Source organism: Rana temporaria, assembly GCF_905171775.1.
Source record: "Rana temporaria chromosome 4 unlocalized genomic scaffold, aRanTem1.1 chr4x, whole genome shotgun sequence".
Taxonomy (NCBI): domain Eukaryota; kingdom Metazoa; phylum Chordata; class Amphibia; order Anura; family Ranidae; genus Rana; species Rana temporaria.
Genome location: NW_024404460.1, coordinates 699,301 through 714,334, shown reverse-complemented (window position 1 = coordinate 714,334; position 15,034 = coordinate 699,301). Strand labels below are relative to the sequence as shown.

General features: G+C 46.6%; 1 long non-coding RNA gene across 1 annotated transcript; it reads right to left on the bottom strand.

Annotated features, from left to right (window-relative positions):
* Positions 1-796: 796 nt before the first annotated feature.
* On the bottom strand, positions 797-14,317 carry LOC120921818. Its single transcript, XR_005744989.1, has 2 exons — positions 14,278-14,317; positions 797-1,034 (listed from the first exon to the last, which is right to left on the bottom strand). It is a non-coding gene; the product is annotated as an uncharacterized LOC120921818 (long non-coding RNA).
* Positions 14,318-15,034: the final 717 nt, after the last annotated feature.

Sequence of the window (15,034 nt, the reverse complement as noted above, 5' to 3'; positions counted from 1 at the left end):
ATTTATTATAGCAAAATGTAAAAAATATTAATTTTTTTCAAAATTGTCGCTCTATTTTTGTTTATAGCGCAAAAACTAAAAACCGCAGAGGTGATCAAATACCACCAAAAGAAAGCTCTATTTGTGGGAAAAAAAGGACGCCAATTTTGTTTGGGAGCCACGTCGCACGACCGCGCAATTGTCTGTTAAAGCGACGCAGTCCCGAATCGCAAAAAGTACTCTGGTCTTTGGGCAGCAATATGGTCCGGGGGGTAAGTGGTTAAAGGGGAAAATTAAGAGCAGGATTTTAAATACAGGACCAAAATAAGGGGCCAATTTTTTTAGAAAATATAATTATGAGATCAGTAAGAAAAAGGTTTCACAAACTTTGTCAGAACTCTGTGTGAATATCAGTAACAAAAGAAAAAAAGAATGGTGCTGTTTTGTGCCATTCAAAATTTATTTTTAAAGCGCTGCAAATAAACGATGCAATAATGTTGGAAGCGTGACTAATGTGCTATCTCCATTACAAACGCTACTTTTACCGAGGGTGTTCTCCAGTCTCCTACTTTTTCACGGGTTTCTTAGCATACACACGACCGAGTTTCTCGTTGAGAAAACAGCCCGACGAGGAACTCGTCGATCCAAATTTGACTCCCGTCGAGAAAATAGAGAACCTGCTCTCTTTTTGGTTCGACGAGTTCCTAGACGGGTTTCTCGGCGAAAAGTGTACACACGACCGAGTTTCTCGGCAGAATACGTCTCCCATCGAGTTTCTGGCTGAATTCTGTTGTGTGTACGGGGCCTGAGACTGTGCTCAGATTGATGATACTCTCTTTATTGGTTCCGGGTACATGGGGGGTTTTATAGGTGAGCGACTAATGCTGTAAGCAAATGTATCATTAGCATAACGTTATCTAGATACTCGTAGCTTCTGATTGGTTGTGTCCATGTAAGGTGAACTTCCTCCAGGATCTGAGCGTCATCAGATAGGGTGTAGTCCTGGGCAGAGGCGCCATCTTTTAGTTACATTCTTCACTCGATGGGAGGGGGTGCTACTAGTGGTTATTTTGAGCAAGGAATATAAAAACAGTTTATATACAGGAAAAATATAGACTTTATAGTATAGAAATGGACATTTTACCTAATCTGTCACAGTATTATCACTGATCTCTGTATTGGTGTCACTGGTGATGTCAGTTCCCAGCCGGTGTCATTAGTACAGTGACAGTGCATAGTATTATCACTGATCTCTGTATTGGTGTCACTGGTGATGTCAGTGAGTGTCAGTTCCCCCAGCGTCAGTTAGTGTCAGATTGTCCGTCACACTTTGGCAGTCCCATTAGAAGTCACTGATCACCACCATTAGTAGTATAAACAAATAAAATAAATACAAATTCCAATATATTCCATAGTTTGTAGACATTATAACTTTCACACAAACCAGTCAATATACACTTATTGGGATTTATTTACCAAAGACATGGAGCAGAATAGATTTTGGTCCAAATTTATGAAGAAATTCGATTTTGTTATTTTTCTGTTGAATGTTTTATAGCGGAAAGTAAAAATATTGTTTTTGTTTTTAAATTTCAGTTCTTTTTTTGTTTATATAATAAAAAATAAAAGAACGCAGAGGTGTTCAAAAAACACCAAAATAAATCTCTATTGGTGGGAAACAATAATATAAATGTCATTTGTGTACAGCGTCACATGACTGAGCAATTACCAGGTAAAGGAGCGCAGTGTTAAATAGCAAACAATGGCCTGGGCTGGTCATGAAGGGAGGGGGGTAAAACCTTCCCAAGGCTGAACTGGGTAAAGAATATATAAGTCCAACATTTCCTCTTCCTGATCTGTGTCTGCTGTCCCATGTACTGGTATGAAGAAGTCTCCTGTTCTCTTTGTATTGCTTCCTTTGTGTGAAATCACTGGTGATCCTGCCACTCCCTCTACTTTCCGGTTAAGAACTGACCACACTAGGCAGGAGAGCACAACATGGTCAGTTTGCTGGCTGTGCTGAGCTTGGAAGTCAACCTGCTCTCCTCCAATGATCAGACTTGTGCTTACAACCCCCCCCCCCCTGCACAGCCATTCACTGGGAAGACCGGTGTGTTGCTGTTTCTCCTATCCCAACTCTTTTGCAGCTGAGAACAGAGGGAATGTGATCACTTATAGAAAAGGGGAGAAAAGTAATTCTAATATATTTTATATCTATACACAAATGTTTTGCCTTTCATTTCTATTATAAACTGAATGGGTTGTATTAGAAGGTGAGGCTTCCATACACTTTCCCTTCTATCCCCCAATATCTGCTGTACTGATAAGTGTGTGAGTATGATCTCAGGTATTAGTATGAAATCATGTCTGACAGAGCAAACTGAGGGCTCTACTTATAGGAAATTCATTCAGCTCTTACACATATTGCTAGAATGTAACACAGTGATTTCCTATGATTGTCAGCTCCATCTAGTGGCCATAAAACTGTATTTTTCATTAAATACCTCAATCAGTAAAAATAGCACAATAACGCTTTATGGCCACTAGATGGAGCCAAGGAAATCAGAGTATGAAATAAAATACATCCAATGTTCATCATGGCCGCTCACATTCATTCAACTATTTTTATTTTATACCGACCTCTAAGTGTTTGTGAAATCTTCCACCCCAAAATGTACTCAGCCAATGAGAGGGAATGACTCCATTTTTATTTTTCTACTGCTATCAATGGTCAACACGGTACAACACTTCATCCATGTCTTTGGTGATCTCTGATCTCCTTATGAACTGTTTCTTACATGATGAAGATCAGCCATGGAGTATATCTGAGGTGTATATCAGGGTGTGCTTCTTCCCCACATGAGACCTGTGATGTCCAGCAACATTCATATACAAGACATTTCCCGCACTCACTAATACACCTCAAGGGTTGTGTGGCATCCCTGATGTACAGGAAGACAGGACTTCAGTGAGGAGCAATTCCCTCACTCAGGACAGGAATACAGCTTCTCCCCCGTGTGAGATCTCTGATGTCTGGAAAGATAGGACTTCTGTGTAAAACATTTCCCGCACTCAGGACAGGAGTACGGCTTTTCCCCTGTGTGCAATCTCTGATGTTTGTAAAGACTGGACTTCTGTGTAAAACATTTTCCGCACTCAGGACAGGAATACGGCTTCTCCCCTGTGTGAGATATCTGATGTGTGTAAAGATGGGACTTTTGTGTAAAACATTTCCCACACTCAGGACAGGAATACGGCTTCTCCCCCGTGTGAGATCTCTGATGTGTGTTAAGATTGGAGTTGTCTGAAAAACATTTCCCGCACTCACGACAGGAAAACGGCTTCTGTCCTGTGTGAGATCTCTGATGTGTGTCAAGATTGGATTTCCGTGAAAAACATTTCTCACACTCAGGACAGGAATACGGCTTCTCCCCCGTGTGAGATCTCTGATGTTTGTCAAGAATGGACTTCCATGAGAAACATTTCCCGCACTCAGGACAGGAATACGGCTTCTCCCCCGTGTGAGATCTTTTATGCATATTAAGAAGGGATTTAAAAGGGAAACACTTCCCGCACTCAGTACAGGAAAACCTCTTCTCTGTTGGAAGGACGGCACCATCCCTCACAGTCTGAGGTTCCTCAGGATAAGAGGAATACGATGGTCCGGCACCGTCCCGCACAGTCTGAGGTTCCTCAGGATAAGAGGAATACAATGGTCCATCTACACTGTGTGGTGCCGGATGGACATTTGAGGTAGTCGGGTTTTCTCCTGGACTATACTGTGTGATGTCCTCATCTTCTACTTTACAGTCTGGAGACAAAGTGAGACAATCCTCTGAGGTTTTCCTCATCTCCCGTCCATCTACTAAAATAGAAATACAAAGATTATTACTAGACATCAGCTGATTGGTTCCCCTAAACCAGGACTCCGCCCACATCAGGCAGCTTTGTCTCTGAGGACCTTACAATTCCCCCCTCAAGGTAATTAGTAAATGGGTCTTCTGATCTCCTACCAGATCATTGCTTTATTCATGGACCTTAGTCAGAGAGTGAGGAAACAACGAGAACTGTCTTTTATAGGAGTGACAGTGATGAGGGGATTATAGGACGAGGGTCAGGAGTATGTAATGTACAACATAGAGTATATAGTGCAGGGGTCAGGAGTATGTAATGTACAATAGAGTATATAGTGCAGGGGTCAGGAGTATGTAATGAACATGTAGCACCCTGGTGTTTAGGAAGGGTGGCTAATAAGTTGAGTTCACCAGGTGGTAGTTATCCTTGCTTATTTTTAGGAGAGCTACTGATTCCTCTCTAACTTTGGATGGCTGCACCTTTTCTCTTCTGTCACTAGGTGGCACTAGATAGACAAGGGTGTAGCAAGGTCGGATTATGAATAGATGGGGAGTCTCAGCCAATTGGCAGGGGTTTCTTTGGTCCCTTGGCCTGCTGGGAGAGCCTATTTATTTGGGTGGAGTCAGGTGATCGAGGTTCTGTGCCACCTGGATGGCTGTCTGGGTGGACGTGTGTTATGTCGACTGGGTTGCTAGGCCGGAAGTCTGAGGCCCATCCAGGAGCAAGAGAAGCAGCGCAGGGTTGGGACTGCAGGATTGGATTCCAACCGAGAGTAAAGATTCAGCCGAACGGGGAATCAGTTGTGGTCGGAGGTGGAGGGGAAGCTGTTGCCACTAAGGGACCATCCACCTTGTTACCGGAGACTACAGTTAGTAAGCTGGAGCCAGTACCAGAGCAATCTTCTCTCCAGCCTGGGACAGTGAAGAAGTGGGAAAGCTTCAGCAGGTGCCAAGCCAGGGGCCCAGCAGGATAGCGGGGGTGACGCTTGAGCATCAGTAAGTGCCAAGCCAGGGGCCCAGCAGGATAGAGGGGGTGATGCTTGAGCATCAGTAAGTGCAAAGCCAGGGGCCCAGCAGGATAGCGGGGGTGACGCTTAAGGAACATCAGTAAGTGCCAAACCAGGGGCCCAGCAGGATAGCGGGGGTGACGCTTGAGGAATATACAGCGGGTTAGCTGTAGAAGAGCTCAGGACATTCACTGAATCTGGAAGTCCAGTGAGTAGGGAGGAGCCTAACACCTCCCGGTTCGGTTCGCGGCAGAACAAGCGAATGGACCGAAAGTTTGTGCGAACATTCGAACACCGTTAAAGTTTATGGGGCCCGAACGTGAAAAATCAAAAGTGCCCACAGGCTCTATATACTCTGAACAGCAGTATACAGGCAGTCCCCGGGTTACAAACAAGACAGGGACTGTAGGTTTGTTCTTAAGTTGAATCTGTTTGTAATTTGGAACAGGTACATTTTGTAAGTGTAGCTCCAGCCACTCACCTCACTTTCTGTCTCAATGACAATTGGATTTAGAAAATTTGGGGTTATTAGGGAAACAAGGATTGGTGAAAAAAGCATCAGTGGAGAGGAGACACTTTTTTCCCATATTACAGAAGAGAATTGTAATTACACGCCCCTGTTAAACAGGGGCAGAAAAATTGGGCCTTAGGCAGTGGTGGTAGTGCCCTGAAACAAAAACATACTTAGAAGCTATCAACATGAACATTGAGGAGGAATAGGATAGTCACTCAGCATAATAGGATAGCCACTCAGCATAGGCAGTCTTCAAGGGATCCCACATCCATAGAAAAATCAATTGGTTACATCAGCATCAGGTGCTTGGTAGCTGGTGATCCAAGACTGATTCATTTTTTATGAAGGTGAGCCAATCAACAGAGTCTGTGAACAGGCGCATTCTGTGATTGGTTAAATAGGGATCCTCGTACCTGGAATCAGCCCCCATATTAGTAATCCTAGCTCACCTCCGCCACAGGAGCCTCGGAGACACTCAGCGCGTGCAGTGCCGCCGTTTTAGTTGATCCTCACCATCCGGGGAGTCTGCAGGAAAGTCCGCGGCTTCGGCCTAGGCTCCGGCCATCTTGCTACACCTGGCGACGGCTCCAGCAGTCTCCCCGGGATCCCCCCTGAATGCTCTGAGTTAGTATCACCGCTGTACAGACCCCCGGACCACCTAGAAAGGATTCCTGCTGAGCCCCCTCACCTAGCAGCAGCTTAATTAAAGGCCGAGGCCTGCTGGACGGCTGCCATCTTGCTGTACCCAGTAACAGCCTAAGGAAGTTTTACAGCAATTCATAACCATACAATCCACAGATAGGACCAGACCGTTACCTGAGCAGAGTCACTGACTGACACGATACACAGAGAGACTGCAGGACGAGTCTGCTCTCACTCCCAGGGCTAGAACTGGTGCTAGTAGTAATCGGCGCACGCTCCTAGTAGTAGGACGTGTGGCTCCTAGCTCCAGACAGGCAGGGTTCTCCCAGCTCCCCTGCTCCAGGACCAGTGCACTTTCCTCCCTTTTTCCTCCCTCTTCCTCCCGCAGAACCCTCAGGCATCATCTCCCCGGAGCATCAACTAGGTAAGGGCTGCTTCTCAGGACAATCCTTCCCCCCCCCCCCCCAGGACAGTTTGCGGCTGTCCTTTTCATGACAAGCCGCGGCTGCCGTTCCCCCCACCTTCCCCTCCCTCTCTGCCCCCCCCATCCGCATCTACTCTTCGGCCGTGACTACACCGCAAGACGCTCGGCAGAGAACGCAGGACATAGGATCCATAATCATTAGCGCCAACAGGTAATAAACCTGGGGATTACCGCCATTTAGCAGTTGATCCAGGGCTCATCTGATCGCCCCTGAGGGATCAGGAAGGAATTTTCCCCCCCGTCGCTGCAGATTGGACATTGCACGGCTGTTTTTTTTATTTGCCTTCCTCTGGATCAACAGGGAGGGATGGTTTAGTTAGTCAGGGACCCATCTATAATTTTTCTCACTCATCGTTATTGACTACCTCCGCGATCAACACCTAACCACCATCTTCGGCGTTTGCGGCGATCATTGCTATTTTGCAATACTCCACTTGGGGTCTAAGGACATCCGCCTCAATTTTACCAGCTGTCACCAAAAAAAATCTTAGAAATGAGCTACTGTTAAGAATCGTTCGACGATCGACAGTCAAAAACTGCACGGCTACTCTTCAGCCAAAGCATATATCATGCGCATTGCTCAATACTAGATCGGCAGTGCCAGAGAATTACCGCATTCTAACGGAAAACGGAGTGGGGCAAAGAGGGGGAGGCCTGGCGGTGATCCACAAGACTCACCTCTCGATCACTAAACCAGACCTTCAGAACTCACTTCCATTCATGGAAACCCTCACTCTGCAACTGCAAACAAATCCCCAGGACACCGTTCACATACTACTCTGTTATAGACCACCTGGTCCAAAAACGCACCTTCTCACGTCATTGACAGAGGTTATCTCCACCTATACCCTAAACATCAAACACCTCTTGCTGCTCGGGGATTTCAACCTCTGGGCCAACTCCTCACAGGACCCCGTTGCCGACGCCTGCATTGACCACTTGGAAGGATTAGGTCTGCAGCAACTAGTATGTGGGCCCACACATGGTTCAGGCCACACGCTCAATCTCATTTTCAGACAAGACTTGGAAATTAACATTCTGGAAAATGAGCCGCAACCATGGACTGATCACCATGCCATTAAATTCTTAATTACAAAAAATGCCCCAGCAAAAAAAAAAAAAACGATAAAACCGGTGACAACACACTGGACTAGATCTCAGAAGAAGCTCCACTCGAAACTCTTCAAAAATCACATTAGGGAACAAAATAAAAACAATCCAACTACATCAAACAGCCACAGAAACACTTTACGCCATCAACAATGCCCTACTACAGTCAGCTGACATAGTAACGCCAAAACGTGCATCCGGAAAAACAACTCCAGCTGGTTTAACGACCAGCTGTCGTTGTTGAAGCAAGAGCGTAGAAGAGCAGAAGCAGCTTGGAAAAGAAGCTCTTCAGAGCAAAACCACACCATTTACAAGGTAATAACTAAGCAATACCATAAAGAAATCTTTAAAGCCAAAAAAATATATTTTTCCAACATCATCGCAAATGCCCTAAACCGCCCCCGCGAACTCTTTAACCTGGTCACCCAGACCATGAACTCAGTCTGTCTAGAGGCCCCTGAACTCTGATTCACAAGAATTTTGCGATTAATTATCAGATTATTTCATTGACAAAATCCGTGAAAGTATTCAGCAAAATAGAATCTTCATCGACCCCACCCCTAAACCACAGACCTAATACCCACATAAATCCCCCGCAATCAACTAATTTCACTCTCAAACCAATTTCCATCAATGCCACTAAAAATATCATCGGTACTCTGCGAAATAGCACAGCACCTAATGATATCATCCCCACCAAACTGCTGAAAGAATGTGCCGATATTTTGGCTCCAGCTATCATGCAGCTCATAAACCAGTTATTCAAGGAGGGCATGGTGCCAACCTTGCTGTAACAAGGTATAATCAAACCAATTCTAAAAAAAAACACCCTCGACCCCAAAGACCCAAACCACCGTTGTCCCATTACAGGCCTGAATGTCTTCTCCAAGGTAATGGAGAAAGAAGTTGTACAACAGCTACAACATCACTTAGACGCCCACAAATTACTCGATCCGTTACAATCGGGTTTCCGTCCGGGTCACGGGACAGAAACAGCACTGCTCAAAATATGGCTCTCGAGGCCGCAGACGAAGGAGAATCTTGTCTTCTGGTACTGCTGGACCTAAGCGCAGCTTTTGATACTGTAGACCACAAATTATTACTGACACGGCTAGTTGAAGTAGTCAGAGTCACAGAAGGTGATTTAGCTTGGTTCTCCTCCTTCTTGGAAAACCGATCACAAATAGTGAAACTGGGTCCTTTCACTTCTGAAAAACGCACGGTGTCATGCGGAGTCCCTCAGGGATCCCCTCTGTCGCCTGTTCTGTTCAATATCTATCTTCGCCCTCTTTTTGAAATCATCAGTAACCAGAAGTTACTTTACCATTCTTATGCAGATGACACACAACTGTATTTTCGCATCTGCAACAATAAGGATCATTATCTCGGACTAGAGAAATGCCTTTCTTTGATAGAAAATTGGATGACGAAGAGTTATCTTAAACTCAACGGTTCGAAAACAGAACTTCTCCTGTTTCACGCCAATCGAAAGACTCATCCCACAACAACATGGATGCCCCCGCCCATTCTGGGTAAAACTATCACCCCTAGCACAAAAAGTCTCCGAGTCATTTTTGACACCCACATGACAATGGATGCACAAATAGGGTCAGTAGTCAGCGGATCTCACCATCTGCTTCGCCTACTACGCAGACTCATCCCCTTTATCCCAAAAGAGGACATTGCAGTCGTGGTAGGAACAATCATCAATTCCAGACTTGACTATGCAAACGCCCCCTATGTCGGACTCCCTAAATACCAAATCACTCGTCTGCAAGTCGTTCAAAATACGGCCGCTCGACTTGTGACTGGGAAAAAAACATGGGAATCAATCTCACCTTCACTGAGATCCCTTCATTGGTTGCCAGTAAAGGACAGAATCACTTTCAAAGCTCTCTGTCTAAAGCATAAGTGTATTCTGGGAAATGCCCCCCAATATCAATGCGAAAAACTAAAAGCTCACAACCCCAATCGCGTTCTGCGATCCACCAACCAAAATCTACTCCAGATACCCAAAGCCAGATACAAGTCCAAAGGAGAACGAAGATTTGCAGTCCAAGGACCTAGACTATGGAATGCTCTACCAACCTGCATCCGATTGGAGGTGAACTACCTGGCCTTCAGAAGAAAAATCAAAACCCATCTCTTCTGAGGGCGAAAGTTTACTTAGGGAATGGACACTAAGCGCCCAGAGGCAATTCAGTTTGCATGCGTTGCACTATACAAATTTCTCACTCACTCACAAAGCCTCCAGCAGCACTGAATGTGCGTTCAGAAAGAACGCTGGATGCAGGACAGGCCAGTAGCTCAATTGCATATTGTGCAAGCTCTGGCCAGTAGTCCATCCTCAAGACCCAGTAACCCAGAGGATTTTCTGTTGCAAGTCTGATCTTGCCCCTAGATATTCCTGCACCATGTAATACAGACGCTGGCGATGGTTGCTGGAATCGATCAGACCTTGGGGCTGAGGACTGAAGAATTGTCTGAACGCATCAGTCAGACGGCCACCTTCCCCACCGCGCTTTCTGTGATTGAACGAAGCCTCAGCAACACGATGTCTAGCACCAGGAAATTGTAATTGTAACCTCCCAGGCTCTGGAAACGTGTTGCAAAATCCTCTGCGAAGGCTGGATAAGTTCTGCAACCTTACCCTTGTAACGTGTATCAAGAAGGGTTGCCAGCCATTAATGATCCCTCTCCTTGATCTCCACAAATCCAAAGGTCCTTTCGCAGGCTTTGCAGGATCAGGGAGGCCATGCAGCGTACGTTTGCTGAGGCATTAGAGCCGGAGTCCTCTGGGTCACTAAGGATCACATGATCCGCAACCACCTCCTCCCAGCCACATACAAGTCCATGGGTTTCTGGGGACTAAAAACGATCCCTTGAAGACTGTTGCTGAGTGTTATCCTCCACCTCCATGCTGACACAATACTCCTCCTGTGTGATCGGCGGGCCCGCAGGAATACTATCTGGATAAAGGGGGCCTTGTGAGGTATGGAAGTCCTCCTCTTCCTCCCGCTGTTCTGCTTCAAGTGCCCTGTCCATGATTCCATAAAGCATGTGCTCCAACAGGAAGACAAGAGGGACAGGATCACTGATGCATGCACTGTCACTGCTCACCATCCTCAAAAGATGACAGGACAGTGCATGCATCCTTGATCATGAGCCACTGGCGTGGTGAAATAAAGCCAAGCTCCCATGACCCTGTCCTGGTGCCATACTCACACAGGTACTCATTGATGGCCCTCTGCGGCGTGTGCAGCCGCTGCAGCATTGCCAACGTTGAGTTCCACCTGGTGGGCATGTCATAAGCGTTTCTTGGGCAGGTTACATTCCTTTTGAAGTTTAGGCAGCCGAGCACTGGCATTATATGACTAAATTCAGGACGTGAGCCAATCATGGAACATGGGTCAAGTGTCCCTGTCAGAGGGCGGAGGAGGAGGTTGATGCCATTGTCGCATACAACCATGCCTGGCTGAAGCTGCGTGGCGTCAACCACCTCTGAGCCTGCCCCTGCAGAGCTGACAGAATCTCTGCCCCAGTGTGGCCCCTGTCTCCTAAGCAGACCAACTCAAGCACCGCATGGCATCTTTTTGCCTGAGTGCTTGCTTAGCCCCTTGAACGCTTACGGAGCATCACTGGTTCAGGGGTCAAATACGCACAGGAAGAGGCAATGGAGGAAGAAGAGGAGGGGGTGGAGGAGAGAGCTGTGGCAGAATCACCACTACTAGCATTTTGGAGGCGTAGTGGTGGAACAAGCTCCAACAATACTGCACCCTGTCCTGCATCCTTTCCAGCTGCCAGCAGTTACCCAGTGTGCCGTCAAAAAAAGGTAACGTCCCTGTCCATGCCTGCTGGACCATGAGTCAGCAGTAATATACACCTTACTGCTGACCGCCCTGTCCTACGAGGCCAAGACATTGCCTTCCACATGCCGGTAGAGAGCCGGAATGGCCTTCTGTGAAAAGAAATGGCGTTTGGGAACCTGCCACTGAGGTACTGCACATTCCACAAATTCACAAAAGAGGGCAGAGTCTACCAGCTGAAAAGGCAGCAGTTGCAGTGCTAACAATTTGGCCAAGCTAGCATTCAGACGCTGAGCATGTGGATGGCTGGGACCGAATTTCTTTCTAAGATTTAGCAACTGGGGTAAGGAAATTTGCCTGCTACAATCGGATGTTGGTGTACCGCTAGCAGATTTACCACAAGTACTTGGGACACCTAATTCTACACCTTCATTCCTCTCAGTGCAGGTTTCTGAGAGGACTGGGGGTATACTGGGGTTGGAGATCCCAGCTGATGAGGAGCAAGGAGACGTCCGCCTTGTTCTTTCATGTGGGTCTTTTAAGTGCTGTTGCCAACGGACTGCATGGGAGGTCATATGTCTGGTCAAGTACGTGTTGCCCAAGCGGCTTCTGTTTTGGCCACGCTTGATAAGCTTCAGACATATGTTGCAAACAGCAACGGTGCGATCTGCTGCACATGTGTCAAAAAAAAACCCACATCAAAGAACTTTCAAAGTCAGGGGGAGTCAGCAGCGCCTTTCACATGCGGAGCTCTGCGGTGTAATGCAATAGGGTGTGCTGCCCTAAACCTGCCACCTGGAGGGCATCCTGCCTCGCTGGAGATGTGCCTCCTCCTCCTCTCTTCTATCAGGCACCCAAGTAGAGTCAGTAAACCTCATCATCCCCTCCCTCCTCCTCACTGGAGCAAACTTGGCAGTATGATGCAGCTGGGGGAACATGACTGCCATCAGAGCCTTCAAAACGCTGCGCATCCTCCTGCAGCATGTACCCGACACTGTGGTCGAACAGTTCGGGGGACTCCTCCATGCATGATGGTGGGGCTAAGGAAGGATTGACTGATGACATGGAGCCAATGGAATAAGCCGCTTTGGCAGCTGCATTGGCAGGCAAACTACTCTGAGCCTGGGTGACAGAGGATGAGGACGGCTTTGTTATCCAACTCTTCTGTCTGTTGTGGCTCAACACGGCCAGCTGCCGAAAAAATAAATAAAGCACAAGCGTGCCCCACGGCCACGTTCTGAGGATGCACCGTGCCTCCGACCAGCACTGTTGACTGTAGACACAGAGCCTGCTTTCCCTCCTTTAGTGGCCTGCGAACGTCTGCCTCTCCTTGGTGGCCTTCCAGACATGGTGTAAATTTTGATTAGCAAAACAACGCCTGAAGTTTATTAGAAAAAGTACACCAGGAATGGCCTGCAGCCAGATATAGGCTTGGCTAGACTGGATATATATATGTAGGAGGAGACTGTTTATATTATATATATATAGTAAATGCACTGCAGCTCACTGAATCGCCGGCCTGCTCAATCTAAATGACACTCTGTCTCTGTCCACGCCAACAACACACTACACAGGGCCGACGTACAGAAGGCCTTATATAGTGTCGGGCGTGGACTTAGTCCCCCTGAGAAATGATTGGCCAATTATGGCTCTCTTTGCTGACGGCGCTGGGATTGGCTAAAGTATGCGGGTCATAGTGCATGCTTTGGCCAATCATCATACAGCAATGTACTGCGATCTCGCAGTGCATTATGGTGTGTGACACGGCGCTCGAATTTGGCACGAACGCCCCATAATGTTCGTTTTTCGATGAACGGACGAACAGCCGATGTTCGAGTGGAACTCATGTTCGACCCGAACACAAAGCTCATCCCTACTAGTGAGAGACCGGGAGCTCAGGGAGAGAAGATCTGCAGTGAGAGACTGTGTGAGAAGAAGAGAACTATTCTGTGTTACCAAGAGTTATGTAGAACTAGCGTTAGTGACTGTAACAAGATTTCTTACCATAGGAGACACCGGTCCTACCTATACAGAAGTGGTGTCTAATATGGGTAGACTGCTATACAGTTCCACTGTATAGCAGTCTACCTATAGAAGTCTCCGAGTCTGCCAATTGTCATTGCATCTACTCAAATGTGTCCTGGCCCTAAACCGGCTCTCCAACCGTTCTTGTTCAGAGATAATAAAGAGTATGAACTGTACAACATAGAGTATATAGTGCAGGGGTCAGGAGTATGTAATGTACAAAATAGAGTGTATAGTGCAGGGGTCAGGAGTATGTAATGTACAACATAGAGTATATAGTGCAGGGGTCAGGAGTATGTAATGTACAGCATAGAGTATATAGTGATGGGTTAGGACTCATGATATTGGTATTCAGTAATTAGTGGCGGGTGAAATGTTTACTGGAGACAAGTTGCAGAGATCCCACACCGCTGCCTCCCATCTCCTGAGACTGCACTCAGTGACTTGGGTCTGAGACTATACAGACATATCCCTCCACCCGGCACAGCCAGCAAATAACAGAGCAAGTAACCCGGGAGAATTGTTCTGTCAGAGATCTCACTAGACCCGGGCATGGGGCAGAAGACCCAAGGTACATACCCCAGGTGTCTAGGTCAAGCAAACCCTATGGTGAAAATCAACATTTTGCTGCCAGCTGATCCCCAGAATCTCCATAAATCCAGTCTAGAGACATAAATTGTGTCTGCAGCACAGAGAAGGAAGATTATCCGAGAGAAATACAGGAATACAGGATGGGGAACACAGCTCAGGAAAGTGACCAGGGGATTACAGGCTGATATCACCCAGTCCCCGCCCTACTCTGGACCAATCAGTGAGCAGTATGGGTGGAGGAATGGATTTAGTGTTAATGACCCACCTGTGCTGATCTCTGTAGGAGTGTCCTCCTCTATAAATGTCCCCGTTATTCCATCCTCCTCCATAGACTGCTGATCATCCCTCACATACGTCTCTTCTTCTTCTGATTTCACCTCAAATTCTATATCGATTGGATCTCCACTCTAAACCAAGAGAATGAGAGAGAATATCATCTGTAAGATATAAACTTACATACAAAATCCACACATCTCCACCAGTCCATGTTCTAGATGCTCCGCCCAACCGACCTTGTAACAGTGGGGGATGGTGTGACCTTCCTGTGTGGAATCCCGGGAATACAGAGGACGGGGACATCTCTCTGGTGGGTTCCTGGTATTAGGTGGCTCCATCATATCCTTGTGTCCTTCTGAAAACTCCTCCATCACTCCATACTCCTCATCCTCCTCTTTATACTCTTCTTTGACAACAATAATATAATCTTCAAGATTTCCACTCTGAATATAAAATAAAACATTCATTATAATAAACATGTTTGTGTATAAATAATAACCACCAATAATTTTTCCACATCTACCTGATGATGGTGGGGGATGGTGTGTTCTTCCTTCATCACCCCATCCTCATCATCCTCCTCTTTTATCTCTTCTTTAATATCAATATTATCATCCCCGAGGTTTCCACCCTAAAAATATATAATTAAACATTCATTGTAAACCGGACATCTCAGATCTAAAGAGAAGGGGGGGGGGGTATTCCTCCCGGATCTTGAAAAATATCATGAGGCAGCAATTCTGCTG